The sequence below is a fragment of the Dendrobates tinctorius genome, unplaced genomic scaffold, assembly GCF_039654945.1.
Source record: "Dendrobates tinctorius isolate UK_male_01 unplaced genomic scaffold, ASM3965494v1 ptg000058l, whole genome shotgun sequence".
NCBI lineage: Eukaryota > Metazoa > Chordata > Amphibia > Anura > Dendrobatidae > Dendrobates > Dendrobates tinctorius.
Window position 1 is genome coordinate 23,926,562 of NW_027361726.1, and position 26,924 is coordinate 23,953,485.

A 26,924-nucleotide genomic window follows, 5' to 3' on the forward strand; every position below is an offset into this window, starting at 1 on the left:
CACCTTGGCCCATTCCGTAGGCAATCGCGCAGCCAGTAACTCCAGCTGGATAGAGCACTGGCTGACGAAACCCCTACAGGAGGCGCCATCGCCAGAAAATTTATCAGGCAACGGGAGGCGGGTAACTGTCAGCGCGTGGGAGGACGTGGACATACGTGAAACTGCGTCTGCGATTGCCTGTACAGCAGCTTCAGTGGATTTCGCAGCTGAGATAGCACTCTCAAGAGTAGCCAACCAGCCCTCCAGCTGCCGAATATACTGTAAGAGTTGCTGCTGTTCTGCCATCACTAGCCAGACCCTGGAGCTAGTATAATGTTAGGAACGGCGGAACGCACTAAATAAAAGTAATAATCAAGTGCGTTCGCCGCTCGGGGTCCACCGTGCAGTAGATGATATGACTGCTGCTAAGTGGTGGCAGGCAAGCAATATGGCAGAAATGCGCACGTGGGTTAAACGTCACCCAGGTGTGCAGAGCAATCTCTGTTAAGTCACAGAGGTGACAACAAAAACAAATACAATAAGGCTGAGCCTGTTGGAGTCACATTACTCAGAGTAATTGCACACACGGTATCTGGTCACAGGAGCAGAGCCAAAGACAGCGAAACTGTGTCCGTCTAGACATCGCAACTGCGGACACAAAGGAGGGTTGCAGCGCGGCGTAGGACACTGCCGCTAGACGACAAAGCTAGTACGCAAGCGCAATGTCGGATGCTAGCAACTGTGGATGATGTAGTAGTGGCGCGCTGGCGCTGACTCTAAGCTTAGTCCCTGTCCCTGTCCACATATGTAATATCAGAGGGAAGGGGTTTCAAATGAGTCATTCACCAGAATCATACCTCCATCATCATTCACACAGTAGCGACTATACTAACGCATGGCAGAACGGCCATGCGCGCTTTTTATAGTAGCCGGGACCTTCCGGAAGCTTCCAGCTCTCCGAGATGGACCAATGAGATCTGGAGCAGGACCTGAGCACATGACTCCCGATCTCCAATGGGAAATCGTCTCATGAGCATGCTCAGTAGGAGGACAGAGGGACTTAGCCCCTGGAGAGATTTGCTGCAAGGCATTCTCCTCTGCGGTAAACAGCAAGAGACCGCAGAATGTAAGGGTCTGGATTCCTGCAGAGCAGACGCAGAAACCTGATGCCTAACATATATGGAGCACTATAAGGAGTGTATTATACTATTTGGAGGACTGAGCAGTGTATTTTAATATATGGAGGGCTATGAGGAGTGTATTATACTATATGGAGGACTATGGGGAGTGTATTATACTATATGGAGGACTATGGGGAGTGTGCTATACTATTTGGAGGACTGAGGAGTGTATTATAATATATGGAGGATTATGGGGCACATTATATTATATGGAGGACTATGGGGTGTAAACTTTAGATGTGCTGCTGATAACATGATACTGTATGGGGACAGATTGATCCATTAGTGATTGTTCTGTCCCCATCATTCTTTCTCAGACAGTGGAAAGAGGCCGGGAAACAAGTGTTGAACGACTTCAATATTATTGATCACACTCATTTAGCGGCCTGAACTCAGTGCATGTAACTACAACCGAAATGCTTCTGTGATGTGCAATATATGAGCATTTGGGGCCCCATTTTAAACTTTGCCTAGGGCCCCACTGCCTAAAACCGGCCCTGACTGTATGTATCTGTAGATACACAGCTGGTATAACCTGGGCGTCTTCTGTCACTCTCTCCTGGGAATGGTGTGGGGCTGAGGATAGCAGTGAGAAGAGCCCGCGGTGACATCCGGCTCATGGACAAGATTTACTGCAGTAATAAACCTACAAATATAAAAATCAAAGCAAACAGAATAAAGTACAGAAAGTCTTGGGTTCTGAGCGCAATGAAGACGAGATATTTTCTGAACTCACATCAGATACACATGGAATTTGGCAAGAAGTTTCCAGCAGAATATTCGCCCTGTGGGACGATATGAGGACGAGTTGCAGAGGACAGGAGGTCACAGCCATTGCTGGGGGCCACGGCGGGGCAGTTATAACCCCACCACACAGTACAGCCAGACTGGATACGTCGTGGTGCCGTGGTGGCCACCTCCATTATTACGCTCTGCTGTCAGTAAATTATAAACCTGTTATTATAGGAAGATAAACCCGATCTAAGAAGAGCCGTCTCTCCGAGTTATTGCGGCACCTGGGCTCTGCTTGCACTTTACACTTCTCTCTGTATAATCGTCCGTTTCCTTGGTGACTCGCGGTTTTATCATCCTCCGCTGACAATATACGATTATTTGTGTTACCAGATATTTCTTAATAAAGTCTCCGAGTATCTGGAGGAGAAAACACAAAGGAGGCGATAATATAATATATCACCCCACAGTGTCACAGTCTGCAAGTTACAATGGTCTGCAAAGAAATGAGCTGTGTATCTAATCCTAACCTGTGTGATACTGTCTGCTGAGCTGTGTATCTAATCCTATCCTGTGTGATACTGTCTGCTGAGCTGTGTATCTAATCCTATCCTGTGTGATACTGTCAGCTGAGCTGTGTATCTAATCCTATCCAGTGTGATACTGCCTGCTGAGCCGTGTATCTAATCCTATTCAGTGTGATACTGTCTGCTGAGCCATGTATCTAATCCTATCCTGTGTGATACTGTCTGCTGAGCCATGTATCTCATCCTATCCTGTGTGATACTGTCTGCTGAACTGTGTATCTAATCCTATCCTGTGTGATACTGTCTGCTGAGCCGTGTATCTAATCCTATCCAGTGTGATACTGTCTGCTGAGCCGTGTATCTAATCCTATCCTGTGTGATGCTGTCTGCTGAGCCGTGTATCTAATCCTATCCAGTGTGATACTGTCTGCTGAGCCGTGTATCTAATCCTATCCTGTGTGATGCTGTCTGCTGAGCCATGTATCTAATCTTCTCCTGTGTGATACTGACTGCTGAGCTGTGTATCTAATGCTATCCTGTGTGATACTGTCTGCTGAGCTGTGTATCTAATCCTATCATGTGTGATGCTCTATGCAGTGGAGATATACAGTCATGGCTGAAAGTGTTGGCATCCTTGAAATTGTTAAAGAAAATGAAGTATTTCTCCCAATAAATTATTGCAATCACACGTTTATTTCTGAGAAAAAAAGACAAATTTGACATAATTTCACACAAAACACCAAAAATTGGCCAGACAAAATTGTTAGGACTTTTCCAAAATTGTGGGTAGAAAACTTTGTTTCAAGCACGTGATGCTCGTTCACACTCACCTGTGGCAAGTAACAGGTGTGAACAGGTGTGAACAATGTGAAAATCAGACCTGAAACCAGATATAAAGGGGAAGAAGTTGACGTAATCTTTGTGTTGTCTGTCTGTGAGTGCCACACTAAGCATGGAGAACAGAAAGAGAAGAGAACTGTCTGAGGACTTGAGAACCAAAATTGTTCTAAAATATCAACAATCTCAAGGTTACAAGTCCATCTCCAGAGATCTTGATGCCTCAATCAAGGTCCAAAGAAATCCAAGCTGTCCTGCAGACTTAGAGGGCATCAGTGTTGGTGCAAACTATCCGTCCACATGTGAATGAGATGAAATGCTATGGCAGGAGACCACGCAGGCCCCCACTGCTGCCACAAAGACCTAATAAAGCTAGACTGCAGTGTGTCAAAATGTACATGAGTAACCAAAATCCTTCTGTGAAAGCGTCTTGTGGACCGATGAGACCAAAAGTATTAAGTTACGTACCGGTAACGGTATTTTTCGGAAGCCCATGACAGCACCACGAGAGAGGGGATCCGCCCTTCGGGAACAAGAAACCTACAGATACAAAAGTGCGGCACCTCTCCCACGCATTGTGAAGTACAGTATTCAGATGTACTGGACATCTTGTTCTTCAGACTCCATTTTTGTGCTTGCGATGCCATCTTGTTGTTTATGAGTTAAATTTTGTAACTTAACTAGATGAAAGTTCACGGCTGTTATGAAACCAGACTGTTCCAGCTTGTACAAGATATGAGATGAGACCCTAAAAGAATGCGCTATTGTTCTATATTCTACGTCACACAGCTGGGGACATATTCCGATTTTCTTGCAATACTATTGGCTTAAATGTATTACGATTCTATTGGTAGCTGTATACTTTGCATAATTAAGTAGAATGCTATGTAATGTGAGATTCAGTAAAGGGGCTCAGTGATCTGCCTCGATCCTCCCGTACAGAGACCCCCGTCTCCGTGTGGTCATTCCCAGTTGCTAGCAACGCCCTGTAAATTAATTTGGAAATCACTGGCTCAACCGTGAAGGGTTAATTTAGCCCTACCTCAACAGTCTTGGCGCCCAACGTGGGGCCCCCGAGTAGGGACGCCTCTGCCCCCGGAGGACAACAAGACAAAGGACCCTCGGAGCAGACACAGGTGTTGGAAAATTGGGACTGATCACCCCCCACAGCCGCGGTAAGTTGGCAGTTATACTGTTCAGACTGACCGTTGGTGTGGTTTTCCTGTGCTTGTTGCTGCAAAGAGGATCTGAGGTTTGTCCCCTGGTGGGGTGATTCATGGGTGGAATCATATAGAGGTGTAGTCCCGTTGGGGGCCCAGTGCTCGAACCGTACCTCATAAGGGACGGACACCCCGGATTGACCAATGATTGTGACTCTCTTTATAGTCAAAATATCCTGAATTCCTGATCATTGTTAGTTATCAGGGTGGTCATGTGATCGAAGATGGGTAGGATACGTAACTCAGGTATATATAGATATATATATATAACCAGAGGTGTCCGGAGGGATAGTCTGAGACGCCCTCCTCCTTTCACTGAGTACCACGAATTTTGGGCAATCCCAGAGGGGGATTATTGACCCTGTGGAACAGACTGAGACGGCCGCTCCAGTATTGTGCACAATTGAAGTAAGGGTATTTAGCTGTAAATGAGAGAATCTGTGGAAGGAAAAGAAGAATTTTGTGGCTTGGCACATGTATAATACAAAATAAAATTGTGGTACCGTGTTAGCCAGAAAAATAGATGTAATGATTCAAGGTGTGATACCTTTATTGGCTAACCAGAGAAATTATATTTATAAGCAAGCTTTCAGGGCTCAGGCGGCCCCTTCATCAGGCTAGATTACAAGTGAATCACTGAGAAAAGATGGCAACATTTAAATAGGAATTACAACAGGACATGAGATGATGCTAGCTATAGACAGGCCAAGGAAATCAAATTAAGGTTTTTGTTACACATGCAGATGAGGACCAAGTGTTCTATTAGAGATCTGAAGACCTTCTTGTGGAGGTGTGAACTGTGTCCATGTAATGAGCCATGAACCCAGGTGTCAAATTCAGTCCTATTGTTAGCGATTGGAACATATTTATAAATTTAAACTCCCAAATCTTCCTTTCTCTGTCACTATTAAAATGACCTTTCAATATTAGGACTTTTAGATCTGCCAAGCTGTGTCCAGGTCTAGAGAAGTGTATCCCTACAGGTGTGTCCAGCTCAGTCTTTATCGTATGTCTATGCAGATTCATCCTTTTTTGTAGCTTTTACTTAGTTTCCCCGATGTATGTCCCTGCATTGCACCTTGTACACTGTATCATGTATACGACATTGAAGGATGGACATAAGAAAGAGTCCATGATCTTATAGTCCTGATTTGTGTTGGGTATGGGGACTTCATCTGTTGGTGATATGTGGGTGCAGGTCTTGCATTTCTTACTGTTACAGGGGACTGTGCCCGTCTCTGATGGTGATGCGAGGGCACTTCTGACAAGGATATTCCTTAGGTTGGGAGGCTGTTTGTAGGAGAGCAGTGGCGGTTCCGGGAATATTGCTTTCAGTCTGTGGTCTCTGTGGAATATGGGTTGGAGGTCAGCGATGTTTTTCTGAGTGATAGTAGTTGTAGTTTTCTATTCTCATTGTCTGAACAGATCCGAATGTACCTTAGAGCTTGACTGTAGATTCCAGAAAATGGATTTGGGATTTTGAAGAGTTGAGGGTGAGTTTGATGGTTGGGTGGAACTGACGAAGGTGTTAGGAAGAACAGAGGAAGTGAATTCTGATTTTTTTCTCTTACTGCTATGTTGAAGATGGAAAATTGTCTATTATGGAAAAGACGGATTGTTTGTGGTTCAAGCAAGTGGCTGTGGTGTGAGGAAGTGATTAAAAGAAGGAACTGAAATTAATGATACTAATGTGTCAGGCAGACGAATAGTTAAAAGTAATGATTTGAAAGAAGAGGTCTCCCTGCTAGATGACAATTGTACAAGGAGACCGAGAGTCGCAGCCCCCACCTTTTCTTTGTTAAACGCTCACAGTATCTCTTATGAGCCACCGCTGCCAGCCTCAGTCCCCGCTAAAAAAAAAAAAAGAAGAAAAAAAAGTTTTCAGAAGTATTTAACCCGTCTGTTCAGCGTACAGAGAAAAAAAAAAAAGCAAAAGCAAACAGCAGCCTCCAGTCCCCACCGCAGCTGCGAGCACACAGTGTGCCCTTCAGCCCACACAGCAAACTCTGCCCCCCCCAGTCTTCAGCTACTGAGAACCTTACTCCTCAGCCCCTCCCTGCTAATTATGCGCTGTGCCAGACTCGAACATTTTCAGAGATTGTCATTCCCCTGCTATTTTAATCGGAGTAGATGGTAGACCCAATTAATATACTTTTATAAACCCTATTTCTGTGGGACCTTTTCCCAAGGTTACTGTTCAGTTTGTAATCTCCCCCACGTCGAGTAAATTTACTAGGGGCAGATTTATTATCACAGTTCCGCTCCGGAATACAATTCCAAGATGATGGTCAGATGGCTCTTACGTTATGAGGACAGTGAGGAAATCTGTATTTTGCATGCCCTTCCTACAGTTATGATGGCCCTGATAGGCTCAGATCCACCCCCAATATTGCCTGAGGATCAATGACTCACCCCATACCTCTCAGAGATACCATCTAAACTATGGTCAAATGATATAGGGAAAATGCCTGTAGAACCAGTAAAAGTGTTTCTAAAACCTGGTGCCTAATCCTCATACTCTTTTGTCCCAAATACCCCAGGATGCTGCTTGGTTTACAGTTATTGATCTTACCAATTCCTTCTTTAGCATTCCGTTACACAATGACTGCCAGTTTCTATTTGCATTCACTTAGCAGGGACGACAGTTAACATGGACAGTTATGTCACAAGGGGCCCAAAACAGTCCCGACCAGTTTGCAAAAAAAAATATGAGCAGGTGTCTTTTGCCATTGTTGCCATTGTTAGCCTCCTTAAAGCATCTGGCAGCACTGAACTAGCGGGTTTCGGCCTCGGGACTTCAGTTCTGCCTTGGTCAAGTGATGTTCTTGGGTCACTGTCTTCTTCAGGGTGCCAGACACCTCGCAGAAGAAAGAAAAATAGCTGCCAGCTCCCTTCCTTTCCCAAAAGATGAAACTGAACTCCAGTGTTTTCCTATGCACTTATTTTTGTCAGTGGATACCGGATGCATCCCGCATAATGCAACCCCTTTACAACGCCTTGAAAGACGGTATAATGAACTATAAGGAAAGATGGCAGTGATGAGGATTACCTCCAACATGATTGTTCCCAACTTCTGACTGAAGAAACAGCTACTCCACCAAATGTCAGTGAGAATCCACTCCCAAATCCTGATCTGGTGTTATACACGGATGGTTCAAGATATGCTGACGAGTTTGGTAGATTCCACACGGGATATGCTGTTACCACAGAGGACACTGCACGCAGCTGCGTTCCCGCCCTCACAGTCAGCACAAGAAGCAGAACTCCAGGCTCTGTCTACTGCATAAAAAACAAATCTGAACTGAGAAAAGTAAGTTAATGTGTATGCACAATGTAAGTGCATATTAACACATGACCATTAACCAGAGAAAACAAAAAGCAAAAAACACAAATATCCTGAACTAAAAGTAAAAAATATACTGCAAATAATGCATAAAGGTAATAATAATAATAAGGGTATTTAGTAAACATAATTTTGATCAAAATAATGAACAAGCCATCCCGCCACGTCACGGCAACCCTTGTGGGACAGTCCCTACTCTAGTATTTAAAACCTTTTCACTTGCCAAGTGGCGTGAATGTGAATAAGGGTCGAGCGGCTGAACCACTTGTAACAGCTTAGGCCAGACTGGATGGCTTTCCCAGCTCAGAAAGAGGGCGGTCACACCCATATATGCACTGAATGCACAATGAAATGAATAAAAAACAAATCTGAACTGAGAAAAGTAAGTTAATGTGTATGCACAATGTAAGTGCATATTAACACATGACCATTAACCAGAGAAAACAAAAAGCAAAAAACACAAATATCCTGAACTAAAAGTAGTGTTTTCTCTGGTTAATGGTCATGTGTTAATATGCACTTACATTGTGCATACACATTAACTTACTTTTCTCAGTTCAGATTTGTTTTTTATTCATTTCATTGTGCATTCAGTGCATATATGGGTGTGACCGCCCTCTTTCTGAGCTGGGAAAGCCATCCAGTCTGGCCTAAGCTGTTACAAGTGGTTCAGCCGCTCGACCCTTATTCACATTCACGCCACTTGGCAAGTGAAAAGGTTTTAAATACTAGAGTAGGGACTGTCCCACAAGGGTTGCCGTGACGTGGCGGGATGGCTTGTTCATTATTTTGATCAAAATTATGTTTACTAAATACCCTTATTATTATTATTACCTTTATGCATTATTTGCAGTATATTTTTTACTTTTAGTTCAGGATATTTGTGTTTTTTGCTTTTTGTTTTCTCTGGTTAATGGTCATGTGTTAATATGCACTTACATTGTGCATACACATTAACTTACTTTTCTCAGTTCAGATTTGTTTTTTATTCATTTCATTGTGCATTCAGTGCATATATGGGTGTGACCGCCCTCTTTCTGAGCTGGGAAAGCCATCCAGTCTGGCCTAAGCTGTTACAAGTGGTTCAGCCGCTCGACCCTTATTCACATTCACGCCACTTGGCAAGTGAAAAGGTTTTAAATACTAGAGTAGGGACTGTCCCACAAGGGTTGCCGTGACGTGGCGGGATGGCTTGTTCATTATTTTGATCAAAATTATGTTTACTAAATACCCTTATCATTATTATTACCTTTATGCATTATTTGCAGTATATTTTTTACTTTTAGTTCAGGATATTTGTGTTTTTTGCTCTTTGTTTTCTCTGGTTAATGGTCATGTGTTAATATGCACTTACATTGTGCATACACATTAACTTACTTTTCTCAGTTCAGATTTGTTTTTTATTCATTTCATTGTGCATTCAGTGCATATATGGGTGTGACCGCCCTCTTTCTGAGCTGGGAAAGCCATCCAGTCTGGCCTAAGCTGTTACAAGTGGTTCAGCCGCTCGACCCTTATTCACATTCACGCCACTTGGCAAGTGAAAAGGTTTTAAATACTAGAGTAGGGACTGTCCCACAAGGGTTGCCGTGACGTGGCGGGATGGCTTGTTCATTATTTTGATCAAAATTATGTTTACTAAATACCCTTATTATTATTATTACCTTTATGCATTATTTGCAGTATATTTTTTACTTTTAGTTCAGGATATTTGTGTTTTTTGCTTTTTGTTTTCTCTGGTTAATGGTCATGTGTTAATATGCACTTACATTGTGCATACACATTAACTTACTTTTCTCAGTTCAGATTTGTTTTTTATTCATTTCATTGTGCATTCAGTGCATATATGGGTGTGACCGCCCTCTTTCTGAGCTGGGAAAGCCATCCAGTCTGGCCTAAGCTGTTACAAGTGGTTCAGCCGCTCGACCCTTATTCACATTCACGCCACTTGGCAAGTGAAAAGGTTTTAAATACTAGAGTAGGGACTGTCCCACAAGGGTTGCCGTGACGTGGCGGGATGGCTTGTTCATTATTTTGATCAAAATTATGTTTACTAAATACCCTTATTATTATTATTACCTTTATGCATTATTTGCAGTATATTTTTTACTTTTAGTTCAGGATATTTGTGTTTTTTGCTTTTTGTTTTCTCTGGTTAATGGTCATGTGTTAATATGCACTTACATTGTGCATACACATTAACTTACTTTTCTCAGTTCAGATTTGTTTTTTATTCATTTCATTGTGCATTCAGTGCATATATGGGTGTGACCGCCCTCTTTCTGAGCTGGGAAAGCCATCCAGTCTGGCCTAAGCTGTTACAAGTGGTTCAGCCGCTCGACCCTTATTCACATTCACGCCACTTGGCAAGTGAAAAGGTTTTAAATACTAGAGTAGGGACTGTCCCACAAGGGTTGCCGTGACATGGCGGGATGGCTTGTTCATTATTTTGATCAAAATTATGTTTACTAAATACCCTTATTATTATTATTACCTTTATGCATTATTTGCAGTATATTTTTTACTTTTAGTTCAGGATATTTGTGTTTTTTGCTTTTTGTTTTCTCTGGTTAATGGTCATGTGTTAATATGCACTTACATTGTGCATACACATTAACTTACTTTTCTCAGTTCAGATTTGTTTTTTATTCATTTCATTGTGCATTCAGTGCATATATGGGTGTGACCGCCCTCTTTCTGAGCTGGGAAAGCCATCCAGTCTGGCCTAAGCTGTTACAAGTGGTTCAGCCGCTCGACCCTTATTCACATTCACGCCACTTGGCAAGTGAAAAGGTTTTAAATACTAGAGTAGGGACTGTCCCACAAGGGTTGCCGTGACGTGGCGGGATGGCTTGTTCATTATTTTGATCAAAATTATGTTTACTAAATACCCTTATTATTATTATTACCTTTATGCATTATTTGCAGTATATTTTTTACTTTTAGTTCAGGATATTTGTGTTTTTTGCTTTTTGTTTTCTCTGGTTAATGGTCATGTGTTAATATGCACTTACATTGTGCATACACATTAACTTACTTTTCTCAGTTCAGATTTGTTTTTTATTCATTTCATTGTGCATTCAGTGCATATATGGGTGTGACCGCCCTCTTTCTGAGCTGGGAAAGCCATCCAGTCTGGCCTAAGCTGTTACAAGTGGTTCAGCCGCTCGACCCTTATTCACATTCACGCCACTTGGCAAGTGAAAAGGTTTTAAATACTAGAGTAGGGACTGTCCCACAAGGGTTGCCGTGACGTGGCGGGATGGCTTGTTCATTATTTTGATCAAAATTATGTTTACTAAATACCCTTATTATTATTATTACCTTTATGCATTATTTGCAGTATATTTTTTACTTTTAGTTCAGGATATTTGTGTTTTTTGCTTTTTGTTTTCTCTGGTTAATGGTCATGTGTTAATATGCACTTACATTGTGCATACACATTAACTTACTTTTCTCAGTTCAGATTTGTTTTTTATTCATTTCATTGTGCATTCAGTGCATATATGGGTGTGACCGCCCTCTTTCTGAGCTGGGAAAGCCATCCAGTCTGGCCTAAGCTGTTACAAGTGGTTCAGCCGCTCGACCCTTATTCACATTCACGCCACTTGGCAAGTGAAAAGGTTTTAAATACTAGAGTAGGGACTGTCCCACAAGGGTTGCCGTGACGTGGCGGGATGGCTTGTTCATTATTTTGATCAAAATTATGTTTACTAAATACCCTTATCATTATTATTACCTTTATGCATTATTTGCAGTATATTTTTTACTTTTAGTTCAGGATATTTGTGTTTTTTGCTCTTTGTTTTCTCTGGTTAATGGTCATGTGTTAATATGCACTTACATTGTGCATACACATTAACTTACTTTTCTCAGTTCAGATTTGTTTTTTATTCATTTCATTGTGCATTCAGTGCATATATGGGTGTGACCGCCCTCTTTCTGAGCTGGGAAAGCCATCCAGTCTGGCCTAAGCTGTTACAAGTGGTTCAGCCGCTCGACCCTTATTCACATTCACGCCACTTGGCAAGTGAAAAGGTTTTAAATACTAGAGTAGGGACTGTCCCACAAGGGTTGCCGTGACGTGGCGGGATGGCTTGTTCATTATTTTGATCAAAATTATGTTTACTAAATACCCTTATTATTATTATTACCTTTATGCATTATTTGCAGTATATTTTTTACTTTTAGTTCAGGATATTTGTGTTTTTTGCTTTTTGTTTTCTCTGGTTAATGGTCATGTGTTAATATGCACTTACATTGTGCATACACATTAACTTACTTTTCTCAGTTCAGATTTGTTTTTTATTCATTTCATTGTGCATTCAGTGCATATATGGGTGTGACCGCCCTCTTTCTGAGCTGGGAAAGCCATCCAGTCTGGCCTAAGCTGTTACAAGTGGTTCAGCCGCTCGACCCTTATTCACATTCACGCCACTTGGCAAGTGAAAAGGTTTTAAATACTAGAGTAGGGACTGTCCCACAAGGGTTGCCGTGACGTGGCGGGATGGCTTGTTCATTATTTTGATCAAAATTATGTTTACTAAATACCCTTATTATTATTATTACCTTTATGCATTATTTGCAGTATATTTTTTACTTTTAGTTCAGGATATTTGTGTTTTTTGCTTTTTGTTTTCTCTGGTTAATGGTCATGTGTTAATATGCACTTACATTGTGCATACACATTAACTTACTTTTCTCAGTTCAGATTTGTTTTTTATTCATTTCATTGTGCATTCAGTGCATATATGGGTGTGACCGCCCTCTTTCTGAGCTGGGAAAGCCATCCAGTCTGGCCTAAGCTGTTACAAGTGGTTCAGCCGCTCGACCCTTATTCACATTCACGCCACTTGGCAAGTGAAAAGGTTTTAAATACTAGAGTAGGGACTGTCCCACAAGGGTTGCCGTGACGTGGCGGGATGGCTTGTTCATTATTTTGATCAAAATTATGTTTACTAAATACCCTTATTATTATTATTACCTTTATGCATTATTTGCAGTATATTTTTTACTTTTAGTTCAGGATATTTGTGTTTTTTGCTTTTTGTTTTCTCTGGTTAATGGTCATGTGTTAATATGCACTTACATTGTGCATACACATTAACTTACTTTTCTCAGTTCAGATTTGTTTTTTATTCATTTCATTGTGCATTCAGTGCATATATGGGTGTGACCGCCCTCTTTCTGAGCTGGGAAAGCCATCCAGTCTGGCCTAAGCTGTTACAAGTGGTTCAGCCGCTCGACCCTTATTCACATTCACGCCACTTGGCAAGTGAAAAGGTTTTAAATACTAGAGTAGGGACTGTCCCACAAGGGTTGCCGTGACGTGGCGGGATGTCTTGTTCATTATTTTGATCAAAATTATGTTTACTAAATACCCTTATTATTATTATTACCTTTATGCATTATTTGCAGTATATTTTTTACTTTTAGTTCAGGATATTTGTGTTTTTTGCTTTTTGTTTTCTCTGTCTACTGCATGTACTTTGGCCAAGAACAGACGGGCTAATATATACACGGACTCACGGTATGCATTTGGTATTGCTCACGATTTTGGGGCTCTATGGGCCAATCGAGGGTTTATTACTACTGCCGGAACCCCAGTGAAAAATGCTGAAGCTGATAAAACCCTCATGGACTCAATCAAATTACCTACTCAGGTGGCCATTATCAAAGTTAAGGTGCACGGTCCTAGGAACAGTCCACAGACTGTTGGCAACGCATTTGCGGATATGCAAGCAAAAGCCGCCGCTCTTTTACCTGTTGAACCAACCATACCAACTATGGTGACCACACGCTCTCAGTGTAAACAGTTACAAGAAGCATTAACCCTACAAGAACCTGATGATCTACAACAGACTGAAGTTTTCTGTCGGACCCCGCGAGACCGATTAATGACGATGCAGAGAATGTCTCCAAAGGAAGAGGTGAAGCAATGGAAGACTGATGAGGCACGTATGGATAATGGTCTCTGGAAAAAGGACCAACTCGTGTGTCTCCCTAAGCGGATGTACCCTGCTATTGCCACATGGGCACATGGGCCTACACATCGAGGAAAGAATCAGGCCCTCGCACTGGTGCAAAAATTCTACTGGGCCCCGGTTCTCCAGTTGGCTGGAAGCATTCCCTGTTACCAACATGACTGCAAAACACACAGCAAAGAAACTGGTGATGGAAGTTATATGCAGATATTGGGTTCCAGAAGTTGTTGAAAGTGATCAAGGTCCGACCTTTTCTTCTCATGTGTACCAAGAAGTTCTGACAATGCTTGGATCCACTGTAGCCCTCCATACTCCGTACCACCCACAATCCAGTGGGGAAGTTGAGAGGATGAACGGCACACTGAGGGACAATTGACCAAAATGATGCAGGAGACTACGGCTCCATGGCCAGAGCTCCTACCCACTGTACTATACCACATTCGTACTACCCCTATTGTAAAAATATGGCCTGTCCCCATATGAGATATTGTTTGGTACTAGGCCCCCAGTTGCAAATTTCCAGCCTCAGCAGTTATCAGAAGAAACTGACCGTGTTGTTCAATATGTTATTCTGCTTAGTAAAAATCTTGCTAACACCTATGTTCTAGTTTTCTCTTCTTTTCCAGATTCAGCAGAAACCGATACCTGTTATAACCTGAAGCCTGGTGATTTGGTTGTCGTGAAAAGACATGTCAGGAAGCACGGACTAGAACCCTTGTATGACGGTCTCTATCAAGTTCTCCTCATCACCCAACAAGCCAATAGCAAATGAAGGGGACATAATGTTTTGGTTTTTCGCATTTTCCATATTATTATTGGTAGAAGTTAAAGTTAGAAGATATTCAAAGACTCAGAGATCAATACGATAAAAACAATGATCGTACTAAGGACAGTTGGTGGTCAGACACCTTCTCCTTTCTCAATCCAGCCAATTGATTTAAGGGAATTGGGGGCTGGATAGCTGGGATCTTACAAAGCTTGTTACACGTTGCTGCCTGTATCCTTGTTGTATATGTGATACTAAAACTTGTTTTTTGGTGTATTTCTGTATGTATTAGGAAATTCTACACTAAGACAGCTAATGATGATACCAAAGGTGTCGTTGCCCCTGCTCTTCTCTGCACCGATCTCAAAAGGCTACTTGATGAAGATGTTGAAGCCAAGCACATGGCTACCTACAAAAGATCCCCACCACCGTCATCAAAAATTGTTATTCGTAAATTGCAGTATACAGGGGGGACGGGTGCGCCGCGACAGCCATGACTGATAACACGGCATCAGTCATGTGAAGACCAGTACCCCTTGGGGTAGCACCTCTGATGCTGCATATGTGTTATCAAAATTTATCTAGGGGGGAATTGTGAAGTACAGTATTCAGATGTACTGGACATCTTGTTCTTCAGACTCAATTTTTGTGCTTGCGATGCCATCTTGTTGTTTATGAGTTAAATTTTGTAACTTAACTAGATGAAAGTTCACGGCTGTTATGAAACCAGACTGTTCCAGCTTGTACAAGATATGAGATATGAGATGAGACCCTAAAAGAATGCGCTATTGTTCTATATTCTACGTCACACAGCTGGGGACATATTCCGATTTTCTTGCAATACTATTGGCTTAAATGTATTACGATTCTATTGGTAGCTGTATACTTTGCATAATTAAGTAGAATGCTATGTAATGTGAGATTCGGTAAAGGGGCTCAGTGATCTGCCTCGATCCTCCCGTACAGAGACCCCCGTCTCCGTGTGGTCATTCCCAGTTGCTAGCAACGCCCTGTAAATTAATTTGGAAATCACTGGCTCAACCGTGAAGGGTTAATTTAGCCTTACCTCAACAGCATCAGTTGGATTACAGAGCTTGAGAGGCTACCATGGTTAGTACACCGCATATACACAATATATACAACCTATCTATCCTATTTACAATTCTTTATACCATCTCCCACATAAGGTAAATTAGTGAAACAATTTTCTAAAGGGGTGCACCCCTATACGTGAACAAGGGAGGGAACTAAGGGTGCTGTCATGGGCTTCGGAAAAATACTGTTACCGGTACGTAATTTAATACTTTATTCGGACTCCCATGACAGCACCACAAGAGAATTACAGAGATGTAAACTAATTTAGGGAGGGACTACAGCCTGCAGCACCCTTAGCCCGAAGGTGAGATCTGAGGAGGCACCCATGTCTAACCGATAGTGGTTAAAAAAGGTGGAAGGAGATGACCAGGTGGCCACCTTACATATCTGGTCAATCCATACTCCCGATCTCTCTGCCCAGGATGATGCCATGGCACGAGTCGAATGCGCCCTCAGGTTCTGTGGAGCCGGACCGCCACCTGCTGTGTAGGCAAGAGAGATAGCCTCCCTAATCCACCTCGCTAACGTGCGCTTTGACACTCTATATCCTTTCCTGGAACCTTGGAAGGATAAAAATAATGCGTTCTCCTTCCTCCAAGGATCTGTGGCTGCTAAATATTTAAGTAGGCATCTCTTAACATCTAGAGCCTGAAGTTTTTGTTCTTTAGGATTGGTTGGATTAGGGAGGAAGGAAGGAAGAACTATCTCTTGTGTCCTATGAAAATGAGATGCTACCTTGGGAAGGTATGCCGGGTCTGGCCTTAGGATTACTCTATCCTGTAAGAATTCTGTGTACGGAGGTAATCTGGAAAGTGCCTGTATGTCGCCTATTCTATGTGCCGATGTTATTGCTACCAAAAAGGCTGTCTTAAGTGATATCATCTTTAGTGAAGCAGAGTCCAGAGGATCAAACGGTCTCTCTGTCATGGCTGTCAGGACTAAATTTAAGTCCCAAGGCATACGCCTATCTTTGAGTATGGGTCTCGATCTGGTAACTGCCTTAATGAATCTTGCAACCCAATGGTTACCGGCAATGTCGCATGCAAATAGGGCCCCTAAAGCTGAAATTTGTACTTTCAGTGTATTCGTGGAAAGGCCCAACTCGAGACCCCTCTGGAGGAATTCTAGAATCTGTTTTACGGGTATTCCATCCCTGATATTAAACTCACAGGTGGACAGGAATCGCCTCCAGGTTCTAGCATAGATACCTGTGGTGGTTTGTTTTCTACTTTTTAGAAGTGTATCGATTAGGTTTTTTGAGAACCCTCTATCTCTCAATAGTGTCCTTTCAAACACCATGCCGTCAAACGGCCTCAGGAACAGGAAACCAACTGATGCGTGGGAGAGGTGCCGCCCTTTTGTATCTGTAGGTTTCCTGTTCCCGAAGGGCGGATCCCCTCTCTCGTGGTGCTGTCATGGGAGTCCAAATAAATAGAGCTTTTTGATAAAGCCCATCTGTGAAAAATATTGGAGATATAATTTCATGCTTTTGTATCCTATTTGACATGGGATTATAAAACCATCTTCAGAGTGCAGCTGTATGAGAACACCTATCTCAGCAGGGGGGTCAAGCTTCAAAGGCTGTGACAGATCTCACACCTTGAGTCAGCTCAGAACAAGACAAAGGCTAGTTGCAATATAGTCATGCGAAAGCTACCAAGAATATTCTAGAAACAGGATTCCATAAGGTGTTATGGAGATACTATACATCCTAGCGGTACATTGTGTGATCCCCAGAACAGGGCGAACACCCGTCTGGGTCTTGACCGGTTCTAGCACCCAGGGTTATGATGATACATAGAACAGCTAGTAGAAACCAGATACCAAAGCGGTGTTTGGTCTTAACACATAGCAGGGGCCTGGCTAGATCTGATGGTGCCAAAACCACCTCCCTAGGGCTGTCTATTAAGGAACTATGACCCATCTTATGTTTTGGAAATTTTAGCTGCAGAGTTAAGGGTATGGGATTTAGGTTCATCCCAGATGGCAGGAGGGGAGTGACCTAAAGGGAATAAAGGCTAGTGTAAGGCCAAGGGGTCTCCCTCGCTGGTATTCTTGCTGGTCACTTCGTAAGTGTGAGCTGCGCAGAGTAACATGCTCAGAAGGGACCAAGGAGACAGCTGGTAGCCCATGCACTTTGTGGTCCAGCAGACACGGTCGAACATCAACCGGTAATTGATATATTTTGCTTATTTATTTTGTCCTACCACTATCTGTATTTGCATGTCTGATCATTTTATATGTCTAACCATTGTGTATATAGTCTATTGTCTAGTGTGCCCTTAAAGCGATTAAATATATAATTTGACCTCAGGCTGCTCTTTAATCTTGATCCACAAGTCTATAAGTGTTAGGAACGGCAGAACGCACTAAATAAAATAAATAATAAAGTGCGTTCGCCGCTCGGGGTCCACCGTGCAGAAGGTGTAATAACTGCTGCTGAGTAATGGCAGATGAGCTATATGGCGATATAATGCGCACGGGGTTAAACGTCACCCGGGTGCGCAGAGCAATCACTGTTTAATCACAGAGATGCCAGTAGGAGTAAACACAAAAAGGCTGAGCCTGTTAGCGTCACAGGTCTCAGATAAATGCACACACGGTATCAGGTCACAGGTGCAGGACCAAAGGCAGAAGGAACTGCGTCCGTCTAGACCTACCGTGTATGCGGCGTCGCAACTGCGGGCGCCAAAGAGAGCTGCAACTGCAGCGCAGCGTAGGACACTGCCGCGAGACGATAGTGCCGTGTGGAGTAGCACAATCGGACGCTAGTGTAGAGGCACGGTGTGCACAGTGGCCTAAGGCTTGCCACTGACTGGCGCTGACTGCTGAACTAATTCCCTATCCACATGCGTAACATCAGAGGGATGGGGTTTCAAATGAGTCAGTCACCATTCACACATCTAGCAAGTAATGTCTATACTAGCGCATGGCGGAACAGCCATGCGCACTTTTTATAGCCTATAGCCGTGCGGAACCTTCCAGATCTCCGAGATGGACCAATGAGATCTGGAACAGGACCTGGACACATGACTCCCAATCTCCAATGGGAGATCGTCTCGTGGGCATGCCCAGTAGGAGCACAGAGGGACTTAGTCTCTGGAGCGGTCTGCTGCAAAGTAATCTCCTCTGCAGTAGAAAGACAGCAGGAGACCACAGAATGTGAGGCTCTGGATTCCTGCAGAGCAGACACAGAAACCTGACACCTAACATTACCACTCCTCCTAGGGCCCCCTCCTCTCTGAGCCTTCCAATCCACCACCCTGTGCCCATCAGAGGCATAGGCCTCAGACTCGTCCGAAGGCAAGTATGGTGTCCCGGTAGGTGACACGGAAAACCGGGACACATGGAAGGTATCAGAGGTGGCAAGATCGCCAGGTTTAAGAAGGGACACGTTTGAGACCACGGGAGCAGAAAAACCGCCCGGAGCATAAGTTGAAGTGGGACGCCGCGATGTGTCGGCGGACATCTCCACTCTCTGTTTAAGGAAGCCTACCCGAGCACATGAGGCGCATGACTGAATATATTTTTTAGTGTCTCGAGCCCTGTGCTGCCACCAATACGACCCTGCCAGGAGTTTTGTGGTCTGCATGTAGCCACAGTGACCACCAGCCCTGGACGCGTGTGCCCACGCGAGAACCTTCGGGCGAAGGGGGACAAAGGTCTTGCCCGGTGGCACAGAGTTTGGCCATTGCAGGGCCCTGTTATCCTGGTAAACAGAGTGCTGACAGTGGCAGCTGCAAGTGGAGCTTAGTGCCGGATGCGCCTCGAGACTAACGCGAGACACCTCCATGGGCTCTGGGAGTGAACACTCTGGCTCGGGTGATTCCAGAGGTTCTAAGACGTTGGGAGCCGGGGTAATCTTCCATCTGGATTGAGCTCGCTCCAGCCCGCGCTCCGAAAAATAGAGATCAATACGGGTGGCAATGGCAATCAGCTCCTCCAGACTTGCAGGAACCTCTCTGGTAGAAAGAGCATCCTTAACATGCTCAGCTAAACCTCTCCAAAACACAGGGATGAGGGCTTTGTCAGACCACTCCAGCTCGGAAGCCAGTGTTCGAAAACGAATGGTATACTGACTAACCGAGAGGGATCCCTGAGTCAAAGCCAGTAGCTGTAGAGAGGTGTCGTGCGTAACCCGTGGTCCCAGGAAGACCTGCTTAATAGCTGTTAAAAACTGAGCAGCTGTCCGAACCTCTGGGTCACCACGCTCCCACAGTGGCGTAGCCCACTCCGACGCCTTGCCCGACAGAAGGGAAACAATAAACCCCACCTTGGCCCGCTCCGTAGGGAATCGCGCAGCCAGTAACTCCAGCTGGATGGAGCACTGGCTGTCGAAACCCCTACAGGAGGCGCCATCGCCAGAAAATTTATCGGGCAACGGGAGGCGGGTAACTGTCGTCGCGTGGGAGGATGTGGACATACGAGAAACCGCCTCTGCGATCGCCTGTACAGCAGCCTCCGAAGACTTCGCCGCTGCAATAACGCTCTCAAGAGTAGCCAACCGGCCCTCTAGCTGGCGAATGAACTGAAGGAGTTGCTGCTGATCTGCCATCACTAGCCAGACCCTGGCGCTAGTATAATGTTAGGAACGGCGGAACGCACTAAATAAAAATGATAATAAAGTGCGCTCGCCGCTCGGGGTCCACCGTGCAGAAGGTGTAATAACTGCTGCTGAGTAATGGCATATGAGCTATACGGCGATATAATGCGCACGGGTTAGACTTCACCCAGGTGCACAGAGCAATCACTGTTTAATCACAGAGATGCCAGTAGGAGTAAACACAAAAAGGCTGAGCCTGTTGGCGTCACAGGTCTCAGATAAATGCACACACGGTATCATGTAACAGGTGCAGGACAAAAGGCAGAAGGAACTGCTTCCGTCTAGACCTACCGTGTGTGCGGCGTCGCAACTGCGGGCGCCAAAGAGAGCTGCAACTGCAGTGTGGTGTAGGACACTGCCGTGAGATGATAGTGCCGTGTGGAGTAGCACAATCGGACGCTAGTGTAGAGGTGCGGTGTGCACAGTGGCCTAAGGCTTGCCACTGACTGGCGCTGACTGCTGAACATGCGTAATATCAGAGGGAAGGGGTTTCAAATGAGTTAGTCTCCAGAATCATACATCTGTCACTATTCACACATAGCAGTATAGTCTATACTAGCGCATGGCCGACCGGCCATGCAAACTTTTTATAGCTGTGCGGGACCTTCCAGATCTCCAAGATGGACCAATGAGATCTGAAACAGGACCTGGACACATGACTCCCAATCTCAAATGGGAGATCGTCTCGTGAGCATGCCCAGTAGGAGTACAGAGGGACTTAGTCTCTGGAGCGGTCTGCTGCAAAGCAATCTCCTCTGTAGTAGAAAGACAGCAGGAGACCGCAGAATGTGAGGCTCTGGATTCCTGCAGAGCAGACGCAGAAACCTGACGCCTAACAATAAGATTGTGTTCTTGGTTTAATTTTCCACGCTGCTGAGACTGGTTTCCTGCCCAATATAATACCATTAAAGGAACGGGCTTATAGATGACAAAGAACTGGTGGCAGTCCTACCGCGCTGGCAGAGCTCTGTTTCACTGGTCCTAGTGAATGGGGCCTCTGAGGGTTGTGAGTGCGTGTGGTGCCACGTCAGTGACTGCGTGGGCCACCTTCTCTCCCCCGTGCCTCACTGGGCCTGTGTGGACAGGGCATGTCTGTGTTAAACTGTACCAAGCTGACCTTACGTTTCCCCAGGGGGTGCGGTACATCACGTTGGTGAAAGTAGGGAGATCCTGATGTAATAGTGACGTCAGGCCGGGTGGCGAGGTGCGGGTTCATCACATGTGGTTGCAGTGGGATTCTGCGTGATCTCTCTGGTGTCATTCTTCACACGATCATTCTACTGTTTACCAAAAACTGAATGAAGCCTACAAAGAAAAGAACACAGTGCCTACAGATTTGGTGGAGGTTCACAGATGTTCTGGGTTGTTTTATTACACTGGATGCCTTCACTGTGTGTAAGGCATCATGAAATCTGACTACCAAAGAATTTTGGGTGGCAGTGTAGTGTCCAGTGTCAGAAATCGGGGTTTGCGTACTAGGTCATGGGTCATCCAGGAGGACAATGACACCAAACATACTTCAAGAAGCCCCCAGAAATGGATGGAAACAAACGCTGGAGAGTTGTGAATTGGCAGCAATTTGTCCGGATCTAAATCCCATTGATCACCTGTGGAGAGATCATACAATTGATGTTGAGAGAAGACACCTTCACATATGAGACACCCTGGTGCGGGACTACCACGGTCGCAGGGGTCGCAGCTGCGACAGGACCCGGAGTGTTTAGGGGCCCGATCGCGGAGCTGCAGCCGCTCATTGGCAGTGCAGCTTCTTCCTTTGAGTGTCGCGATGGCTGCAAACAGGACCTGTGATGAGGTCACAGGAGGGGAGGAGTCAGGGGTCACATGATCAGGAGCATCGTGTATGCAGGAGTCTGCCGACCTGGTTGTCATGATGCACTGCTAGATGAGGGTAAGTTTATATGTGGGGTCTTGACTCAGGAGGGGTTTACGGGGTGGATGTAGCACAGCCGTCTGTGTACGAGGTGTACTGAACGGAGCCTTGTGTGTACGAGGTGTATGGAGCGGAGCCACATGTATATGAGGTGAGCGGAGCAGTGTGTGTACGAGGTGAGCGGAACTGTATGTGTACGAGGTGTACGGAGCAGAGCCGTGTGTGTACGAGGTATACAGAGTGGAGCCGTGTGTGTACGAAGTGTACAGAGTGGAGCCGTGTGTGTACGAAGTGTACAGAGCGGTGCTGCGTGTGTACGAGGTGAGCGGAGCCGTGTTTGTACGAGGTGTACGGAGCGGAGATGTGTGTGTATTTTGGCATGGGGAGCCCATTTGAAAGTTCGCACCTGGGCCCAATAACTTTGTAGTTTCGCCACTGGAGACACCTGGAGAACATTGTAAGAAGAGTCGTCCAAGATTCCAACTGAGAGGAGTAGCAAGTCTGTGGATGGTTATAGGAAGCGACTGATTGCAGGTATTTATACCAAAGGGTGCAACTAAATATTAGTGTGAAATTATGTCTAATTTGCCTTTTGCCTTCTGTTTTTTTTTGTGTTGTTCCAATATACACAAAGGAAATAAACATGTGTTTAACAAAATGTATATAATTGCAATCATTTTCTGGGAGAAATACTTCATTTTCTGGAACAATTTCAAGGGTGCCAACACTTTCGGCCATGACTGTATATTTATATGCAGTTGGAATCTTCCTTGGCTTCTGGGGGTCTTGTCTAGGTGGGTTTAGCTGCTTTTCTGCAACCTCTTGTGTGTGGGTGTGGGGAGGTATGGGGAGGCTTTAATGATAATTTAGACCAGGAAGAACTCTGTGATTGGAGAAGTTGTGAGCGTATAGAACATTATCCTGTATACATCGCATGGTGTATGGCCATTTAAAGGGACGGTACACACTTCCATCAGTAGGCTGGATCCTGCAGCTAATGAGCTCTCTCTTTACATTTCACAAGTCTTCTTGTCATTTTCTCGACTCCTCCGCAGACATCTCAGCTGCAACAACCAAGACAGTTTTTCTTCCAACAGAACTGTCTTTAAATTTTTCGATTAATCTAGAACATTAGTTTAATTATAAGTCAAAATTCGCAGCTAGCACGATAAAAATCCTAATTATTTTACTATATGAGAGCCATTTTGCAAGATTCTAAGTGTTCAGAGAGTGCCTCCGCAAACACAGTGTCATAGTGACTGATAGCAGCAGTGGGGGGATGTCACAGCAGAAATGTGTCACCATCGGGAGAACATAAGTGAGGCCAAATAATTTATTAAGCATTAGAATGCAGCAGCTACACTGATGTCCTCACCCTGTGCCAGTGATTGCACTGGTTGCCAATACACTAGAGTCCAACATAAACTTGTCACTCTCAGGCGCAAAGCTCTCCACAGATCTGCAGCGCTCTACATCTCCCATCTACCACCCTCCCTGTCCTGTACACAGTTCAGTCTCACCCTATATCTCTTCCTCTCTGCCTACCACCTACCCCTCCTCTCCACAGTGCTGCACTGCCCTACATCTCCTCATCTCTATCTACCACTTTATCTGTCCTTTGCATTTCTACCATCCTACCATCCTTTCCACTATGCTGCACCTCCCTACATCTGCTCTTCATTTCTATCTACCACCCTACCCGTCCTCTACACAGTGCTGTACAGCCCTACAACTCCTGTTCGTCTCTGTCTACCACCCTACCTGTCCTTTCTACAATACTGCACCACTCTACATCTCTTCCTCATCTGTCTACTACCCTACTGTCCTCGCCAGAGTCCTGCATCACTCTACATCTCTATCTACTACCAACCCATCCTCTCCACAGTGCTTCACTGCTCTATATCTCATCCTCATCTCTACCACCCTCCATCCTTTACACATTTCTGCACAACCATACATATTTTCCTCATCTCCACCACCTTAACCATCCTCTCCACAGTGGTGCCCTGCCATACATCTCCTTATCCTCTGTCTACCACCCTACCCATCTACTCCACAGTGCTGTAATGCCACACATCTACTCATTTGTCTACACCCTACCATCTTATCCAGAGTGTTTCACTACCGTACATCTTCACATCATCTCTGTCCACTACCCTACCTGTCTTCTCCACAGTGCTGCACTGTCCACCCTACATCTCATTTTTGTCTGCCACCCTACCCATCTTCTCCACAGTGCTGCACCACCCTACATCTCCTCCCTCATCTCTGCCTCCCACCCTACCTGTTCACTCCACAGTGCTGCACTGTCCGCCCTACATCTGTCTACCACCCTACCTGTCCTCTCCAAAGTGCTTCACCACCCTACATCTCCTCCCTCATCTCTGCCTCTCACCCTACCTGTCCTCTTCACATTGATGCACTGCCTGCACTACATCTCCTCATCCCAGTCTACCACCCTATCTGTCATCTCCACAGTGATGCATCGCCCTACCTCTCTTTCAGGGGCGGACACTGACAGCTTGGGGCCCCTGCGCAAGAAATGTGTCTGGGCCCCCCTCCTTTTATGGCGTCAAAGAAGCTACGTGTGTGTGTGTGTATATACACTCACAGGCCACTTTATTAGGTACACCATGCTAGTAAGGGGTTGGACCCCCTTTTGCCTTCAGAACTGCCTCAATTCTTCGTGGCAGAGATTCAACAAGGTGCTGGAAGCATTCCTCAGAGATTTTGGACCATATTGACATGATGGCATCACACAGTTGGCGCAGATTTGTCGGCTGCACATCCCTGATGCGAATCTCCCGTTCCACCACATCCCAAAGATGCTCTATTGGATTGAGATCTGGTGACTGAGGAGGCCATTTGAGTACAGTAAACTCATTGTCATGTTCAAGAAACCAATCTGAGATGATTCGAGCTTTATGACATGGCGCATTATCCTGCTGAAAGTAGCCATCAGATGTTGGGTACATTGTGGTCATAAAGGGATGGACATGGTCAGCAACAATACTCAGGTAGGCTGTGGCGTTGCAACGATGCTCAATTGGTACCAAGGGGCCCAAAGAGTGCCCAGAAAAAATTCCCCACACCATGACACCACCACCACCAGCCTGAACCGTTGATACAAGGCAGGATGGATCCATGCTTTCATGTTGTTTACGCCAAATTCTGACCCTACCATACGAATGTCGCAGCAGAAATCGAGACTCATCAGACCAGGCAACGTTTTTCCAATCTTCTACTGTCCAATTTCGATGAGCTTGTGCAAATTGTAGCCTCAGTTTCCTGTTCTTAGCTGAGAGGAGTGGTACCCAGTGTGGTCTTCTGCTGCTGTAGCCCATCTGCCTCAAAGTTCGACGCACTGTGCGTTCAGAGATGCTCTTCTGCCTACCTTGGTTGTAACGAGTGGCAATTTGAGTCACTGTTGCCTTTCTATCAGCTCGAACCAGTCTGCCCATTCTCCTCTGACCTCTGGCATCAACATGGCATTTCCGGCCACAGAACTGCCGCTCACTGGATTTTTTTTCTTTTTCGGACCATTCTCTGTAAACCCTAGAGATGGTTGTGCGTGAAAATCCCAGTAGATCAGCAGTTTCTGAAATTCTCAGACCAGCCCTTCTGGCACCAACAATCATGCCACGTTCAAAGGCACTCAAATCACCTTTCTTCCCCATACTGATGCTCGGTTTGAACTGCAGGAGATTGTCTTGACCATGTCTACATGCCTAAATGCACTGAGTTGCCGCCATGTGATTGGCTGATTAGAAATTAAGTCTTAACACACAGTTGGACAGGTGTACCTAATAAAGTGGCCAGTGAGTGTATATATATATATATTGATATTATATAGCCACACACACACACACATACATGTATATATATTACATAGTCTCCTTTATTATGTATATTGCTGTCCCTTACACAGTGCACTGTCTTGTTATGTACATTGTTATGTACATGTATATTGAATTATATAGAGCCCTGTTTTTTATTACATACCGTCCTGTATTGTTAGCTGTATAATGCAATGATGGCTGATGAAGCATGGGAAAACTTCCTTTCTAATGGAGGAGCTGATGGACTTGTAGTTTGGTCACCGGCTCCGATCAGCAGTCATTTTATATCTAAAAAGAGAGAGGACTATGTAATAAAAGAGGGCACTGTAAATAACAAAATTAACAAGAATACACTATGTAAGAGACAGCACTATACATAACAGTAGAGGAAGCTATATAATAAGGGACGGCACCATATATAACTAGAGAGGATGGTACGTAATAAGGGATGGTGTTATACATAATAAAAGAGGAAACTATGTAACTAAGGATGGTGTTATATAGAATTAGTGAGTACACTATATACTAAGGGACTGTGTTAGACATAGTGAGTTAGTGAATACACTATATACTAAGGGACTGTGTTAGACATAGTGAGTACACTATATACTAAGGGACTGTGTTAGACATAATAAGCGATAATAATGTCTTCCTCCACCTCCCCCTGTTCCTAAGTCCATTATAAGTCCCCCTTCCTCCCATCCCAATCCCCCACACCTCTCATTGTCCTCCTCCCCTCGCATCCCATTATTGTCCTCTCCCCCACCCCATCATTGCCCTCTTCACCACCTCCATCATTTTCTTCTCCCCCACCACTCCCATCATTGCCCATTCCACCACCTCCATCATTTCCTCCTCCACCACCACCTCCATTTATTGCCCTTTCCACCACCACCATCATTGCATTCTCCCCCACCACATCATTTC

The 26,924-nt window shown here is 44.7% G+C and overlaps 1 long non-coding RNA gene across 1 annotated transcript; it reads right to left on the reverse strand.

The window, feature by feature from the left end:
* Nucleotides 1–1,773: 1,773 nt before the first annotated feature.
* Nucleotides 1,774–26,721, reverse strand: LOC141092237 (uncharacterized). The gene is made up of 2 exons (XR_012232725.1): nt 26,161–26,721; nt 1,774–2,312 (listed from the first exon to the last, which is right to left on the reverse strand). It is a non-coding gene; the product is annotated as an uncharacterized lncRNA (long non-coding RNA).
* Between the last annotated feature and the right edge of the window lie 203 nt (nt 26,722–26,924).